This window comes from Marmota flaviventris, chromosome 17, assembly GCF_047511675.1.
Source record: "Marmota flaviventris isolate mMarFla1 chromosome 17, mMarFla1.hap1, whole genome shotgun sequence".
Taxonomy (NCBI): domain Eukaryota; kingdom Metazoa; phylum Chordata; class Mammalia; order Rodentia; family Sciuridae; genus Marmota; species Marmota flaviventris.
Window position 1 is genome coordinate 56532100 of NC_092514.1, and position 16107 is coordinate 56548206.

Below are 16107 nucleotides of genomic sequence, written 5' to 3' on the forward strand. Positions count from 1 at the left end.
GCCCTCATATCTAAACAAATCTCCAGTGACTACTCTGCTGGGCTTCAGGGGAATTAAAAAAAAAAAAATATGGTGTTTCTGCTCTCTCAAGTAATTGTGACCCGAAGAAGTTAACAGAACCAAGGAATGTGACATAGACTGCCTCATTTAAGCTCCTCCTAGTCACAGCAGTCCCATTTTATTATCTCCACCTGACAGATAAGGACATGGAAATTGATAAGGTCAAGCAACTATCATAGGTGCCATGGCTCACAGTGGCCTGGCTCCATAGCCCCCAGGGTAATGCCAACCCCAGATCAAGGGAATTCCTGAGTGAGTGCCATCCTTAGAGCCAGGACTCCAAGGTGGGCTGGGAGAAAGACACTTCACCTGGGGGCCCAGGCTGGGGTGCAGGGACAGCAAGACCAGCCTGGAAGCAAGGATTACAGGAGAGTGGCACAGCTTGAGGTCTGAGAAGGAGAAAGCAGGGTGGCCTTCAATGAAACGCTGCTTCAATCTATGGCCTCTGTGGTGGGCCAAGAATAAACACGCCACAGAGAATTAGGGTCTGAAGCAGACCTTCTAAGCCAGGCCACAGAGGGAGGCAGGTGTGTGTGGACGGTGGCCCTGGCAGACTGCCTGGAAGAGCCCTTGGCCCTGGCTACAGTTTCTGGTTGACCACCTCACCCTTTGCCACATGCTGCTGCTCCATGTACCAGTGGATTCTCAGAGCTTCCTGAGACCTGCTCTACACACTGGGCATCAGAGGAAGAGGAAAAGGGATACATACTGTAGTCAGTCATGCCTGGCAACATGTCTAGATTCTGGAAGCTGGGTTCCTTCAAAGTTAACCTCATGCTGTCCAACAGGTAAAATCCGGCCCCTGGCTCAAGAACCAGGGATGCAAGCCTAATCCACAATTTCAGTGGCCTAAACCACTCCCTCAAGCCTTATAGACGGAGCCCTTAAGCTTCAAAGTTTCCCTTTCCTCAACCAGTTATAAGGACCCTAAGGGCATAGACTTCAATAATCTGTATAGTAGCTTGGATCCATTAATACCTCATTAACTAATTAGCTGAGAGTAACACAGCACTCATTAGGAGAAGCTATCAATAATTAAGTGCTCTGGCCAAGGACCAGTCTGCTAAAACAAACAAAATAAACTGAAGTTAAGAGCGGTCAGCTGGGCGTGGGGGATATTCACCAGCAATCCCAGCAACTTGGGAAGCTGAGGCAGAAGGATCCCAAGTTCAAGACCAGCCTCAGCAACTTAGGGAGAACCTGTCTCAAAATTAAAAGGGTGAGAACATAGTTCACTGGTAGAGTGCTCCTGGGTTCAGGAAAAAAGAGAGAGAGATGGGGGGAAGGGAGACAAATAACTTGATAAGAGACAAATAACTTGCCTAAAATTAAGGGTTAGAAAGCCACAAAATTACTAACAGCTAAGAGGAATTCAGAACAGCCATTTCACAATTTACAAAACAGAACCAAGACTTTGAGGCTCAGGCCACAATTCAGGATACCTCTACCTTTCTTTGTAGGAAGCCCAAGCAGCCTACTTATTCACAGCTCTTCCACAGTACTTCAAGGAGGCAGGAACGTGATCATCAATGACATAAGAACTTTCTGGTGGAAACTAATGGAGGCTTTGGTCACTGTTCCATTATCCATTTGGTGGCTCAGACCCTAAATCTGCCACTAGACCAGCTGGTGTCATTTCCTGTCCTCAGAATATCCCTTATTGACACCAAAAACCAAACTGGAAAGAACCATGGCTTCACTGAAGGGGAAAGAGAGAACTTGGGCAACACTACTAGGGAAAGAATGGCAGGGGAAAGGTGACTACCACTATTTAGGAAACCCCGAATCACAATAAGGCTATCTTCACCCCTAAGCTGACATTAATTCAACCTTCTGCTGCTTTCCAAAGTAAACAAAGCAAGTTTCTCTGATCTCGTTTTCTAATCTCATTTAATTCTTAGAGTAATTCCATAAAGATGATCATCCCTATTTTACAGAGGAGAAAATAGAAGTTAAATATAAATAGGGCTCAGCTAAGGGACAGAATTCTCTGGTCTCCTTGTCCTTTCATCATATCAAACTATCCTAGGTCTTTGGCTTGAAAGTTTTTAAGGAAACTACTATTTCCAGACTCTTCAGAGCTGTGGTCAGAAGCTCTGCTTATAAGGCCTGTAAGCAACAAGACACAATCCTGTGATCAGATTCATAGTCCCAAACAGCTAAGCCCAAGTCCTTCTCAGGGTACCTGAGTTTCACAGCTGTCTTTTCTAAATGTTTCAACACCAGGAAAAAACCGTCCTAGTTGTTTTTCTTCATTATACTGCTTGTCCTTCTATATACAGAATGTCCAATTTCATTTCCTCCAGAGATCAAGGAAGAAATAAAAAGAGAAGAACAGCTTAGACAAGACTTACATTAAATGAAGAAATGGATAAGCTGACGTTACCACTCTCAAAACATTCAACCCATCAGTAAACAGCAACCTATTCTCTTCAGAGAATTCTCAGCCTCTCCTAACAGCCTTCTGTCTACTGTCTGAATCTTACCCTGGTTGTTCAGAACAACAGACTGGTGTTTATGCCATCTAACTGCTGTACTAACTGATGAGTCATGTTATTTCACTGGGAAAAGAATGACAAAGTTATCTTCTGATTCGGAAAGGCAGCTGATCTTTCAGACATGTGAGTGCTGAATGAGTAAACAGCATCTCCTTCTATATGAAGCAAGGTGGATTTCTGGACCAGTGTCCTTCCTGGATGGGGTGGGGTGGAGGGAGAGGATAAGTCCTTCAGAACAATAATTTCAAATGAAATTTGCTGGAGGATGAGGCAGTGTGTGGTGGTACACCACTGTAATCCCGGGCTGAGGCAGGAGGATCACAAGTTTGAGGCCAGCCTCAGCAATTTGGCGAGGCCTTAAGCAACTAGGTGAGACCCTGTCTCAAAATAAAAATAAAAAGGGCTGGGGGTGTGACTCAGTGGTTAAGTGCCCCAGGGTTCAATTTCCAGTTAAAAAAAAGAAAGAAAAAGAAAAAAAAAATACACTGGAGGGTGAGAAATTTCTAGCTTGTAATTCTTGGACCAAGGATTAGTGGGCAAAGGCAGAATTGTGAAAATGGTAAACACTGAATATCTTTCTTTCCTCCCTCCTTCTTTCCATCCAAAAACAACTATTTCCCCATATTCTTGTCCCATGTGCTGTAGAATTCTAACAAAGTGTAAATTCTGGTTTTGCTGTTTGTTTACTGGAGCTTGAATCCAAGAGCACTTTACCACTGAGCTACATCCCCAGACCTTTTGATTTTTATGACACAGTCTCACCAAGTTGCCCAGGCTGGCCTCAAACTTGCAATACTCCTGCCTCAGCCTCCCAAGTCACTGGTGTGTACCACCATTCCTGGCAAGGAACAAACTCTGAATGAAAGAAAATAGTAACTCTGCCTGAGTCATTCACATTGCATTTCTATACCTAGAACTGTGCTTAGCACACAGTAGTACTTGGAAAATGCTTGTTGAATGACTTGATGAATAAAATTAAAACAGGGCATAGTGCAGGTAGATTCATTTTTAAGACTGTGGAAAACTGAGGTACACCATTCTGAAGTGGTAGGGGTACTGTGGAACTCCCGCCATTAAACAAAGCTGCCAATAAGGGTGAAAGCCATTCATGTAAGTCACATCTTAATGGCAGGATATTGAAGGTAGCAGTGTATTCAGTTTTCAAAAGAAAAAACCATAGTGACAAGCAAAGACAATGGGTCCTCTTGGGGGCCCTATAAATCCTGCCAGGGCTTGGGGTGTAGCTCAGTGTAAGCATGTGCAAGGCCCTGGATTAGATCTCAGCACCAAAAAAAATAAACAAATTGCCATCAAATGGCTAACCCTTCTGAAACCAGGTCATCAGAATTCAGAGGAAATGTACATCAAAAAGTCCCCAGGAAACTAACCACTGAGCATGAGCCCTAGGTGCCTCAGAAACATCCCTCTGCCTCAGTTACTGTGAGATAATGTGGCTTCCTGTGTTCATGAAACCCAAATGGCTAAAATTCAATGACCCAGCACAGAAAAGAGGAAGCAATTCAACAGCTTCTGCACCCACCTACACTTCAGCTTCCTCAGGACCCACCACCTCTACTGTTCACATGTAACATGCCTCTAACACTATGTGATCCCTGTGTTTAGTGCTGGAACTGATCTGCCATCAGCTCTGGCAAGGAGCACTGGGACAGGATCCTCCACAAGTGCCAGGACAAGACACATGGCCATGGCTCTGTAATTACAGCCAACCCCACTGGCATTCCCTGAGGTTCTCCAGAGCCAGAATACCAGTCAAAAGGAAGCAAGGGCTTCAACTGCCCCAGGGTGAGTGAGGTGGGTGAGGGACCATCTCTCACCTTGCAGGAATTTCAGTGACACCTATCATTCCAACAGTCAACACAAGTAATATAATATGAACGGTGAAAAAACAATCCCTGGGGACAGGTATAAGGACCAGACATCAGGGCTGGGGTTGTGGCTCAGTGGTAGAGCGCCTGCCTAGCACAGGCAAGGCCCTGGGTTCGATCCTCAGCACCACATAAAAATAAATAAACAAAATAAAGGTATTGTGTACCACTAAAAAATAAATAAATAAATAATAATAATAATAATAAAAGGACCAGACACCAGGAAAAAATCTCTGACCCAAGAGTAGAGGAACTCAACTCCCCTGCACTCATTAACCAAACAAGCTGCAAGGTCTATCAAGCTGCTCACCTCTGAGCAAGCACCTAGACTTGACTGTTCAGGGTTAGCTGGTGGGGTTGGCAGGGAGCTCTGCACTACAATTTCAGGCTGAATGGGAGCTGTCAAGGGAAGAATGGGCAGAGTTGATGTGAAGAGTTGCTACGGGGACAAAAGGTGAAAGGACATGGAGGATCTCTGTTAATAAAAAGGAAGAGGGTGATAGGAAATGAGGCAACTAGAGATGGGGACAGATAAAGACTTAGGAATGGGGTTTCCTCGCGATGGTAGAGGAGGGAAAAGAAGTACATAATGAGCTAGGAAGTTAAGGGCAAAGTCTGTGAAGAAGCTACACATAAAATTTGGGAGAAGGCTGAAAGAGGAGTTAACACGAAGCGGGTGAGCTCAACAGGGCATGAGAGGAGGACAGAGGTAGACGTTTGGGATAAACAGACCTTAGGGGGCTGGGTAGACATTGGGAGCTGGGGATGAGAGAGCTGAGCCAGAAAAGGGGAAACATGAATGGTGAATTTAGGGGAGGTCTGTGCGGAGTATTAGGATTGCCAGGGGGGTTGTGGGGTGAGGATTAGATAAAAAGGAGGTAAGGGATATATCCAGATCAGAGTTGCAACTAGGTTAAAGAGAGGTCACGAGTGAGGCTGCATTTATGCAAGACCGGTGGTAAGAAGATGGGAGCAACAGCTGAGGTTGGGTCACGGGTAGGAGAAAATGGACGGAACAGGCCAGCGGTGGCAGCGCGGACCGAAGGCTACGGTGGGAGCCCGGTGCGGGCTGGGAGGGCAGAGGGCTCCGAAGCCTGACTGTCTCCAGGCAACCAAGATCTCTGGGATCACCGCGAGGGCTGGAGGACCTACTGCCCGTTGGCGTAACGGCCCCGCCGCCCCTGCGCTGCCCTCTTCACCCACTGACCCCTAACTCACCAAAAGGAGCAGGGAGCGGGGCTGGGGGCGCTCCTGGCCGCGGCAGCCCCTCAGCTCGGAACCGACACTGCGGCCTCCTGGCCGTTGACAACAGGAAGCGGCGCCCCAGCGCCTGACGCCATCTTGTTGATTCGGCGCTCCGGCCCCGCCTCCAGCCCGAGGAGTCAATAGTGAGGCTTGGAGGATCAGAGGGCCGGGGCCAGGAGTTCTTCCAAGCCTGAGGGTGCGGAGCCCCATCCGCAGGTGAGTGGATCTAGATCTCTGTACACCGGCCCAAGTCGGACCCGCACTGGTAGATCCAGGCTTCTGGGTCCCTGACTCCGCTGGATCGGCATCAACTGAGCGACTTTGGGGTAGTGACTTAGCCTCACAAAGCCGACGACAGTCCACTTGAGTAGTACCAATAATACCCACTCTTAATACCTACTCTTCCTTTGCCTCCCGAAGGCATCAGTCCAACCCAGTGGGTAGAGCCTGGGCTCAAATTGGAGCCTTCCTCCTGGCTTTTAAGAGCCGGGAATACACACCTATTTTGAAGGCACCTAATACCACGTGATCACCTTGAGGTTTCTCTGGGCAGTCTCATGTGTTCAACACAATCCTGAAGACCTGAAGCCCAGGGGTTCGCTTTTCCTCTTCCAGCCTTGTAGTTGTTTGTTTTCTTTCCTTGTAGAAGTGACATCGCTCTTTCAAATGAACTTAGAAGAAAAATATCAAGAGCAGCGACTGCGCCTGGAACCCTTGGAGCCAGGGACAGTTCTTTGGGCACTTCACACTTGCAAACTTCGATCAATGGGAGCCTAGGGCCTGAGCATGGACTGTGAATTATTAGGGTCAGGAGAGGTACTTGCGCATCCTAAGAGAGTAGCACAAGGGTGACCAGGGACAGGCCAATTCTTGGAAAGAAGCTACACTGACTTTGGTTGGAGGTCTTATGCTCCCTTGGCCTCTAGGCAAGGAAGGTGGCCCTCATATCTCCACAAATCTAGGGGGGCCCAGTTCCTGTTTCCATTTATAAAAACAACTGTTGGGTGTGGTCCCCCACCTTGTTAGTGGGCTGCCTGCTCAGTAATTCTCCTCCCCTCAGTTTCAGGCTAGATGGGTCACAGTGTTCATTCAATACAGTTGATATTGAGCAGGAAGATGACAAGTACGCACGTACAAACTGTTCTTTTGTGTCAAACTCATTTTAAACAAGAAGGAAGGTAAGGTGTTTTCTAGGGAAACTTACCTACCTTGGCAAAAGGATAGCTGTTTCTGGTCATAATCATCACAGACAGATATTGGTGGTTTAGAAGAAGCATGTCCTGCCCCTAAATCAAGCACTTCATGTCCCTCAGTTATTCCCTTGCATTTTTGTTCAGCTGTTGAAAGGATAACTGTGTGGAATTCCTCAAAATAATCTCTTGTCTGTTTTTCAGGAGTCTCTGTTTCCTGGTCCCTTATTTTCCAGGCTCCTGATATCTGAAAAGTTTCCATGCTTGTCTACCTCTTCTCATCTTGCTCTATACAAGGTGAAGCTATATAAAGGCCTGGAGTTAAGATGGGGGAGGATGGAGGAAGTGGCAGGAAAGGGCAATGCACAAATGCACATAAATATTGCACATTTCCACAAAACATTTCACAATGGACCATGAGCGCACCAGGTAGACTCCAGATGGGGAAAAAAAATGTTACCCTGTGACTGGAACAATAATAAAGGTGCCTGCAAAATACTATCGAACCAGAGAAAAGAATTTGAGAGGTTTCCAGATGCATAGTATCCATGAACTTGTGAAGAAGTGTTGAGTTTGTGCTTTAAAGGTTAGTTCAATCTAGCTTCAGTCTTTGATCCTCCATTATTCATCTCATTCCCTTGTCTTTTGGTAATAGAGCCTCCCGTAACACTTCATGCTTTGAATATAGCCCTTGCTGCTCTGCCACATTGACTTATTATTATTTTTTTAAATTTTTTGGTATCAGGGATTAAACTCAGGGGAATCAACCACTGAGCCACATCCCCAGCCATCCTCTTCCTCCTCCTCTTCCTCTTTTTTTTTTTTTTTTTTGGAGATAGGATCTTGTTAAGTTGCTTAGGGCCTTGTTAAGTTGCTGAGGCTGACTTCAAATACATGATCCTCCTGCCTCAGCTTCCTGAGCTGTTGGGATTACAGGTGTGTACCACCACAGCCACACACAGACTTATTTTTTAAATAGACATGTTTTTTTTTTTTTCTCTCCCCTTCCCTAGTTTTCCCTTCCCTGATCTCAGGGGAAACAGGATTACTCTTCCTCTCTATCCTAGGCCCAGTTTTCTGTCTTTGAGCACACCTTTAATCATAGGAATAAAGTAATTCAGACTTGGGGGATGGCTCAAGAAGATCTAAGAAATCTCCCAAATTAACAAGTGAATTCTCTCTCTCTCTCTCTCTCTCTCTCTCTCTCTCACACACACACACACACACACACACACACATACACACTCACACACACACACACACACACACACACCCATCAGACATACCTGGAATGTAGCCTCTGGGACAAGAGTCCCCTCTGTTTTTTCCCTTTTTTCTTAAAACTGTGTCCTCATTACTGGAGTGGCATTGGGGACAAGGACCAATCTTTTGGTACCACTCTTATTTTACTTTCGGGATGAGCCTCCTTCACTCACTGTGATTCTGCTAGGTTTAAGTCCCCCACCCCAGGATATGTGCAAGGCAATGGCCAGCCAATCAGAGTCTCCTCTTCCCTGAACTGTGACCCAACAGGCCAATCAGAGACCTTTTGAGGAAGGTCTTTCTCTGAGCCATTTCCTCCACAGCAGTGGAGAATTGGACCATTCTTGCAGATAAGAGGAGTCTTCTCCTATGTAATGTTTTGAACAACTAATAATTAAAAAAAAAAAAAAAAGAGGAGTCCTCTCAAGGCTGAAGTTATCACAGAGGAAAGTGGACCTGAGATGCAGATAGGGAGTGGATGCAATGAGTGATGGATGCAGCCAGCCTTAAGCCCTTAGGGGTTCCTGTTATATAAGCTGATATGTCATGTTTTTATTTAAGCATATTTTAGTTGAATTTCTTTCATATGGAAAAAAAAAGCCCTAATATATTATCTTTTTGAACTTGGGCAAGTTATTTATCCTCCAGCTTCAGATTCTTCAACTATTAAATTGGGGAGAATAAGATCTCCATTCTAAGTAGATGTAAGATTTAAATGAGATAACATGCATATACATTCAATATATGATTACTATTAGTGATATAGTGATTATATTTTTGGGAGACACAGACAGGATTTATTTGCTCTGCAAATAGTGCATGGTGCACACATGCATTCAGAGGCTTCCTGCTGTGATGGGCTCTCCAAAGATCTGCAATTATTAATTGGAAATCACTGTTCCAGAGGTTACCTTTTGAGTAGGGCAACCTTTATTTTCCTGTCCCCTTCCAGTCTATGTGTATTCTTCCTTTAAGAGAAAGTTTGGTGTTATAGTTTTCTCCACCATGTTCCCATCTAATTGGCCTAGATTCAGGTTACTTCCAAGCAGATTCCCCATCCCTTATTTTGCTAATAATCAAACTTGCTTAGGAGGCATGGTGTTTGGAAGTTGTACATGAACGCTTATTTCTGTAACAAAACTGGAAACACCCTTAACAAGAGGAACTATGGCTGCTGATTATTCACGTGGAATATAATCACAATGACCCACACACATTTCTTGGAGGAAAAAATGTCAACCAGTGCATGGCAGCTGGTTGAATTTTTCCTTTAATGTTCCCTTGCTACTTATTAATTCACTTTGTTGCCTGTGAGCTCCTAAGAGGAGAGAGAGACTGGCAGGAGCTAAAAAGTTTAAGCTGTTTTTTGTAAAAAAAAAAAAGTAAAAGTAAAATAATGTCTATAAGCTTGTTTTAGGCAAATTTAGGTAATTTCCTGGGAACCACTGTCCCAGTATAGTGACCTAATTCCCACTTTGTATTTTTTTCAAATTCATTGTTAAATACCCAATGATATTGCAGCCTCCCAGTTGCCCTCTCTGAAACACCCTTACCAGCATGTCCATCAGAATTGTAGAGATGAAAATAGTCTACTATGCTATCTGATATGGTGGCCATTAGCCATGTGACTATTGAGCCCTTGATGTGTGGCTAGTGTGACTTAGAAGTTGACTATAAATTTTTAATTTGCATGAATTTATATTTGCAAAACATATTATACATAAATATTACATACTTTTTTTAATACTAGAGATTGAACCCAGGGCACTTTACCACTGAGCTACATCCCGAGTCCTTTTTATCTTTCATTTTGAGACAGGATCTCACTGAGTTGCTGAGGCTGGCTTTGAACTTGTGATCTTCCTGCCTCAGCCTCCTGAGTCCCTGGGATTATAGGTGTGCATCACTGCCTGGTGCAGCATGGGCTTTAAAGGTAAATCTCACTGTCTTGAAATTGTCCTTAAGCCATGTGGATCCTTGACTAGCTTGGTGCCTTCAGACAGCCTTCCTCCTAGGATATTTCAGGTGATGAGACTCTTTCCAGTTTCAAATGGCCTCTAGAGAAAGAAATTTCACTAACCTGTTTTGGTGTTTAGTCCTGTCTTCTGGAGGTCCCTACGGGAGGTAGCAGATTCAAAACTGGCATGAGTCAGATCTGGGCACAGATCTCAGCTTCAGATGGCACAATCTCTTTACATTTTATGGGGCAAATACTTAGCACATGTCTCTCTTTTGTAACAAATCACATGGTGAGAATGAAGGAATGGTTTAAAATTCACTCAGTAATATTTCTGAGTCATCCCTAAGGGCAGGGCATGGTGCTAGGCACTGGGAGAAAGGGAGCAGGAGCAGGGTAGAGAGGAAGGAGACATGATTCTTTCCTTGTCAGGACTCCTGATCTAATTGAGAAGGTGGCTGAATCACCACAGTGGTGGCATTTCTTTTCAGTAGGCTGCAATTCCAGGTGATCACTAGAAGAGTGGGTCCAAATTGTGTAACCTCCAAACCAGGGATCATCACATACTACGAGAGAATTACTGGCCCCAATTTCTCTCCCCTCCTGGCATCCATGGTCTCCATGTAGTGGGAATGTCCTTTCCTGTCCTCTGGCTTTGGGCTTGCTTTGACCCTTCAAATAAAGTACAAAAGGCCTGCTGAGGTTTTGCTGGCCCTTGTGTGTTTTTGCATTCACCAGGAGAAGTACATCTCTCAGGCAGCTACTGCATCTCCAGCCTGGACTGCAGAATGAGCACACTTGGAACAGAGATGCAGGGAGAGATACCGCTCAGTGGTTAGCACAGCATTAGAGAAGTATCTATATTAGACAGCTACAGGATTCTGCTGCAGGGATCCTTATTCCAATGTGGCATTTCGGTAGCAATCCTTATTCCAATGTGGAGTTTTGGTAGCAACCGCTAATCCATTCCTTTATTAGGTTGTTGGTCCAGCTGCTACAAGTGACACCCAGCCCAATAGTGGGTTAAGAATGTTCTCTGAGTTGTCATGTAATAAAGCCAATAAAGAAGTCTGGTGTTTCCTACACACACCATCATGTAGAAAAGACAGCAGAATGAATTGGACATAACTTTTCTATGCTCACATGTGACATATGACTAATGTAACTCTACATCATGTACTCCACATCAAGAATGGGATCCTAGGCCTGGGGTTGTGGCTCAGTGGTAGAGTGCTTGCCTAGCATGTGTGAGTCACTGGGTTTGATTCTCAGCACCACATATAAATAAATAAAATAAAGGTCCATTGACAGCTAAAAAATATTAAAAAAAAAAAAGAATGGGATCCTAACGAGAGTAAGTTGTACTGCATGTATGTATGTCAAAAGACACACCACACTTCTTCTGTCATGTATGACTAAAAATAAATAATAAAGAATTAAAAAAAAGACACTCCACTGTCATGTATATCTAAAAAGAATAAATACAAATAATAATAAAAAGTCTGGTGGTTCATATGTCAGAGACCCAGGCTCTATCTATCTTCTTGCTCCACCTTCCTCAGGGTATGGCCCTCATCTACATGAAGCCCTCTTAGTATTTCCAGTCTAGAAGCCCCTTGAGGAAAGAGATTCTGTCCTAGTCAGCTCTTAACCCCAATACCAGAAACAGTGTCTGACTTATAACCCAGACTTAGCTCAAGCTGCATCTTTTTCATGGGTTCTCCTTAGATGACCTTTCCCTCCCTGAACCCACACCTCCTTTCTGTATAGTTTTTGCCCAATAGTACATTGGCCCATTTCATCATCATCTTTTTTTTTTTTTGGTACCAGGGATTGAACCCAGGGGTGCTTAACCACTGAGCCACATCCCTAGCCCTTTTTATACTTTTTATTTTTTAATTTAGAGACAAGATCTTGCTGAGTTGCTCGGGGCCTTGCAAAATTATTGAGGCTGGCTGTGAATTCACGATCCTCCTGCTTCAGCCTCTCGAGCTGCTGGGGTTACAGGTGAATGCCACCTCGCCCAGCTCCATCACCTTCTTCTTGTATGTTTTATTCCCCAGGCTGAGGATCAAACTCAGGAGTACTCTAGAGAACTCTGTGAGGATGGTCTTAGGCCTGAGCCTAAGCAACTCCATTTTAAAAGCTCCAGTTTGAAACCTGCAGTCTCATCAGGCAGCCTAATGGAGCTTCCAGGATGGCCCTCAGGCCCCCACCTCAATAAACTCAGAGTGAAGCCTCTGGCAGAAGAGGGAAAGGTGCCCTATAATTGGGAAAGGCGAAAAGATCCACCAGATGTTTTGTTTTTAAATATTTATGTTTTAGTTGTAGTTGGACACAATATCTTTATCTATTTCCATGTGGGGCTGAGGATCGAACTCATGGCCTCACATGTGCTAGGCAAGCGCTCTACTGCTGAGCCACAACTGCAGCCCCCAAACCAGAAGTTTTAATCCCAGAGTAAATGATGTCACTGAGAAATCCAGTGGCAGCTGATAAGGATTGAAAGGGGGGTCGAAAGCCCCCAAATATAGTATAAATAATAGAGCAAATGAACAGACATTTATCCAGCCAATACTGATACACAGAAGCTGGAGAGCTTGATGAGGACTTGGACTGACATCCCATCACTTGTCATTGTTTGCCTGATCCTCTGCAGGTCTCACCGCTCTCAAACTCTACAGCCACATCTTGACCCTGGTGAGAGTTGCAAATTCTCCCTACAACCCTCTCCTCAACCTCAACTAGCAGTCAGCTCCACCCCAGAAGCCTGCCTTGGTTCCTGATCTGATCACCATGGTCTGAGTGAGTGTGCATCTGCTGGACTTAAAAGTCTAAGGCTTGAGACTTTTGATCTGACACTTGAACTTAGCATGCAGAGGGAATGTCTGCCATTAGCCTGTCATGATTAGTGTGTTTGCAGTGCTTAGAATTAATTATCTAGAATTGTTTGCTGTGAATGAATTAATCTAGAATTGTTTGCTGTGAATTGATTGTCTATTGCAGTGCCTTAAGCATTAAGGATTGTTTTCCTGATTAAGAACCTATAGAGTGAAATTTTTTTAATATCTTTTTTTATTTTTATGTGGTGTGAGGATTGAACCTGGGCCTTGCACATGCTAGGCGAGCACTCTACTACTGAGCCACAATCCCAGCCCTAGAGTGAAATTATTGATTTGAGTGAATAAAACATTGAAAAGGGCAGAAGCACGTGGACATTCTTTATTTCTCCCCCTCAACTGCATAAGTCGCACCTTGTGCCCATTGCGACAACCACTGAGCTCTATCCCCAACCCTTTTCATTTTTCATTTTGAGACAGGGTCTCACTAAGTTGCTGAGGCTGACTTCAAACTTGTGATCCTCCTGTGTGCCACTGTGACTGATTTATCTTCTTTGAAAAAAATGTCTCATTTGTCTGACATATTTTACTGGAATTACAGTTTTCATTAAATGCGTTAGCCACTGGCCTTGTATCCACTTCTATTGAGAAACTTATGTGACTCCATTTTTGAAAAATAACAGCAGCTTCTACCTCAAGACCTGTCCTAAGGAAGGAGGTGTGACCCTTGTCTTTGGAAAAACCCACAGAGCACTCCTAAGCACATACCCACCGTGCTGAGTTGTTTGTAAATAACAGGACAGATCTGTGGAGCCAGGTGTCCCTGACTTATTAGGCTAGGTGAAGACCCACAGCAATCCCCTAGAGACCACCAATCAGCATGAGACAGGGAAAATACCTGGGATGTCAGATGACCCCCCAGTAGTTTATGGTGGTTGATAACATGTTGGGAAACCATGTAGTTTAGCACGTACACCCCTCGTGGCCTAAACCAATCAGTTGAAAGGAATCCCCCTCTTGTACTAACCAATCACCCCTACCCAATTTGTTCCCGCCAGTGAATGTGCTAATCAATGTTAAGAGTTGTTGACTGTCCCGCGGTATTGAATGATTTGCTGTGTGATGTTGTGATGCATAGAGTATCCTCCCAAAACCTATAAAATCTCACTGGACAAAGGACCGGGACTCACTCCCTGGGACCACTGCATCGGAAACGGTTGTGAGTCCAGGCTCGAGCTTGCAATAAAGACTCTTGTGTGATTGCATCGATTCAGTTCCTGGAGGTCTACTGGGGTCCCACGAATCTGGTATTACACTATTATTCAGGATTCAGTTAAGATCTGGTCTTCTGAGCTGTTATTTACCCCTTGGTAAAATGGAGGCAGCCATGTTTTGTACCACCTGGTCCTGGACACTCCTCCTCTTCTACATGTATGCACCCTTTCAGTGAGGGGTGCATACTTGGTCCAATGACACATAGCTCGTCCACAGACTGGACAGACAGAGATTCTGGACACTGGCACAAACTCAGCCCCATTTAGGATGAGCTAGGAAAGGCAGACACTCTCTCAGGAGTTTTACTTTAGAACGATGGTTAGAGTAGCATTTGAGATTAATAAGAATTGTACACACTTGAGATAGTGATACTAAAAAGCATTCTCTAAGCCTCATTGTGTATGTCAAATTTGAAGTAACATAAATATGCAAAATAGTAACTTCTAGCTGTTCAGACTCCAGGGTTGAGAGAGGAACATGGAATGATTTATAAGGAAATGTCTAGGTTCCCTTTGTTCACAGCCTTTACAAGCCTCTAGGAATTTCCATTGTTTCTGTGCTCCTGTGTGCTCTTTGAGCTTCTTTGACTGCAAAAAGGGAGATTTATACACACAGCCCTCTGAAGATTCCTTTGGCCTACAATCAGTATAAATTCTTTATTCCAGTCTTTATCCCAGTGTTCTTCTGCTGCCAAACCTGGTCTCAAAAACCTGGTCTTTATCAAATAGAGAACCATGGCCATCAGAAGGAAATAGAAATTTTCTTTTCTTTCTTTCTTTCTTTTTTTTTTTTTTTGTACTGGGGATTGAACCCAGGGGCACTCAACCACTGAGTCACATCCTCAGCCCTATTATATTTTATTTAGAGACAGGGTCTCACTAAGTTGCTTAGCAACTTGCCATAGCTAAGGCTGGCTTTGAATTCTTGAGCTAAAGTGGCACCCCCTTTCTCCACAGAAAAGCCCTCTTCGCCATGGCTGATTTTAGGACTGTCAGCAAAAGAGTCTCTGTGAAAGAGTCCAATGTAGATAAACTTCCTATTTTCATGTTGCCCTGTTTTACTTGGCCACTGGCGAGGAAGATACCAGCACTCCAGGTGCTGGACACCCCCCCTTACTAGTTTTTCACAAACATATCCAGTATAGTACTTTGTAGAAATGTGCAAACAAGGCCTCTGGCCTTGAGCTGGGGTTTCACAGAGATGTCTACATTTTTAAGATAAGTTATAAATGGGCTCCATGGTAACAGCTGGCAGGGGGAGGAATGAAGAGGGAGAAGAAGCTCTCCCCTTTTCAGGTGTTGTCCTTGAAGAATTAACTTGCCCAGAACAGTGAAAGAAAAAGCTGCTTTTATATGAACTTTTGCAGACTGTGAACTTCTGAGCCCTTCCCCTTACATGCTGGGTATAAAACTCTGAAACTCCCTGAACTTGGGGTTCAGGGGATTAATTGATTACAGCAAAAGCTGTGCCCTCTGAAACTGTATGCAGCCAAACAAAACTGTTTCCTGCTGTCTTCGGTGTCCTGCCTCGTTTGTCCCTACAACAGAGCCACTGGTATTATAGGTGTACACCATCATGCCCAGGCAGGAAATATAAATTTTAATACCATTTTACAGCTCAGCCTATTCCGTAAAAAGGAAGAAAATAATCTGAGTTTCCTATGTGCAGGCCTAAGGACTTCTCAGACCTTATTTAAAAAGCCCAAATTGCACCAATCCTCCATGCTAAGTGAGGCCAAATCTCCCCTCCTTCAAAGTTCATTAACTAATGGGAGGCTCAACACAGATCAAGATTCACTACAAAAAGGGGTTCCATGTTCTCCCAGGGAATTACAAGTCACATGGTAAGGGTAGATAATCCAGAGGCTTGCATTTTTTTTCATGGCCACCCATG

The 16107-nt window shown here is 44.4% G+C and overlaps 1 protein-coding gene and 1 long non-coding RNA gene across 3 annotated transcripts in view; one reads left to right on the forward strand and one right to left on the reverse strand.

Moving 5' to 3' along the window:
• Nucleotides 1-5749, reverse strand: part of LOC139701329 (pleckstrin homology domain-containing family M member 1) — a 45359-nt gene extending 39610 nt beyond the window's left edge. Inside the window, exon 1 of the mRNA XM_071603226.1 lies at nt 5663-5749. The gene's annotated coding sequence lies outside the window, so the exon portion shown is untranslated. The remainder of the gene's footprint in view (nt 1-5662) is intronic.
• Nucleotides 5750-5802: 53 nt separating this feature from the next.
• On the forward strand, nt 5803-13188 carry LOC114079490 (uncharacterized). Of its 2 annotated transcripts, XR_011704950.1 has the most exons (5): nt 5803-5905; nt 6336-6505; nt 7084-7176; nt 9962-10075; nt 12759-13188. It is a non-coding gene; the product is annotated as an uncharacterized lncRNA (long non-coding RNA). The 2 variants fall into 2 exon arrangements; XR_011704951.1 differs by lacking the exon at nt 6336-6505 and having other exon boundaries at nt 5814-5905.
• Nucleotides 13189-16107: the final 2919 nt, after the last annotated feature.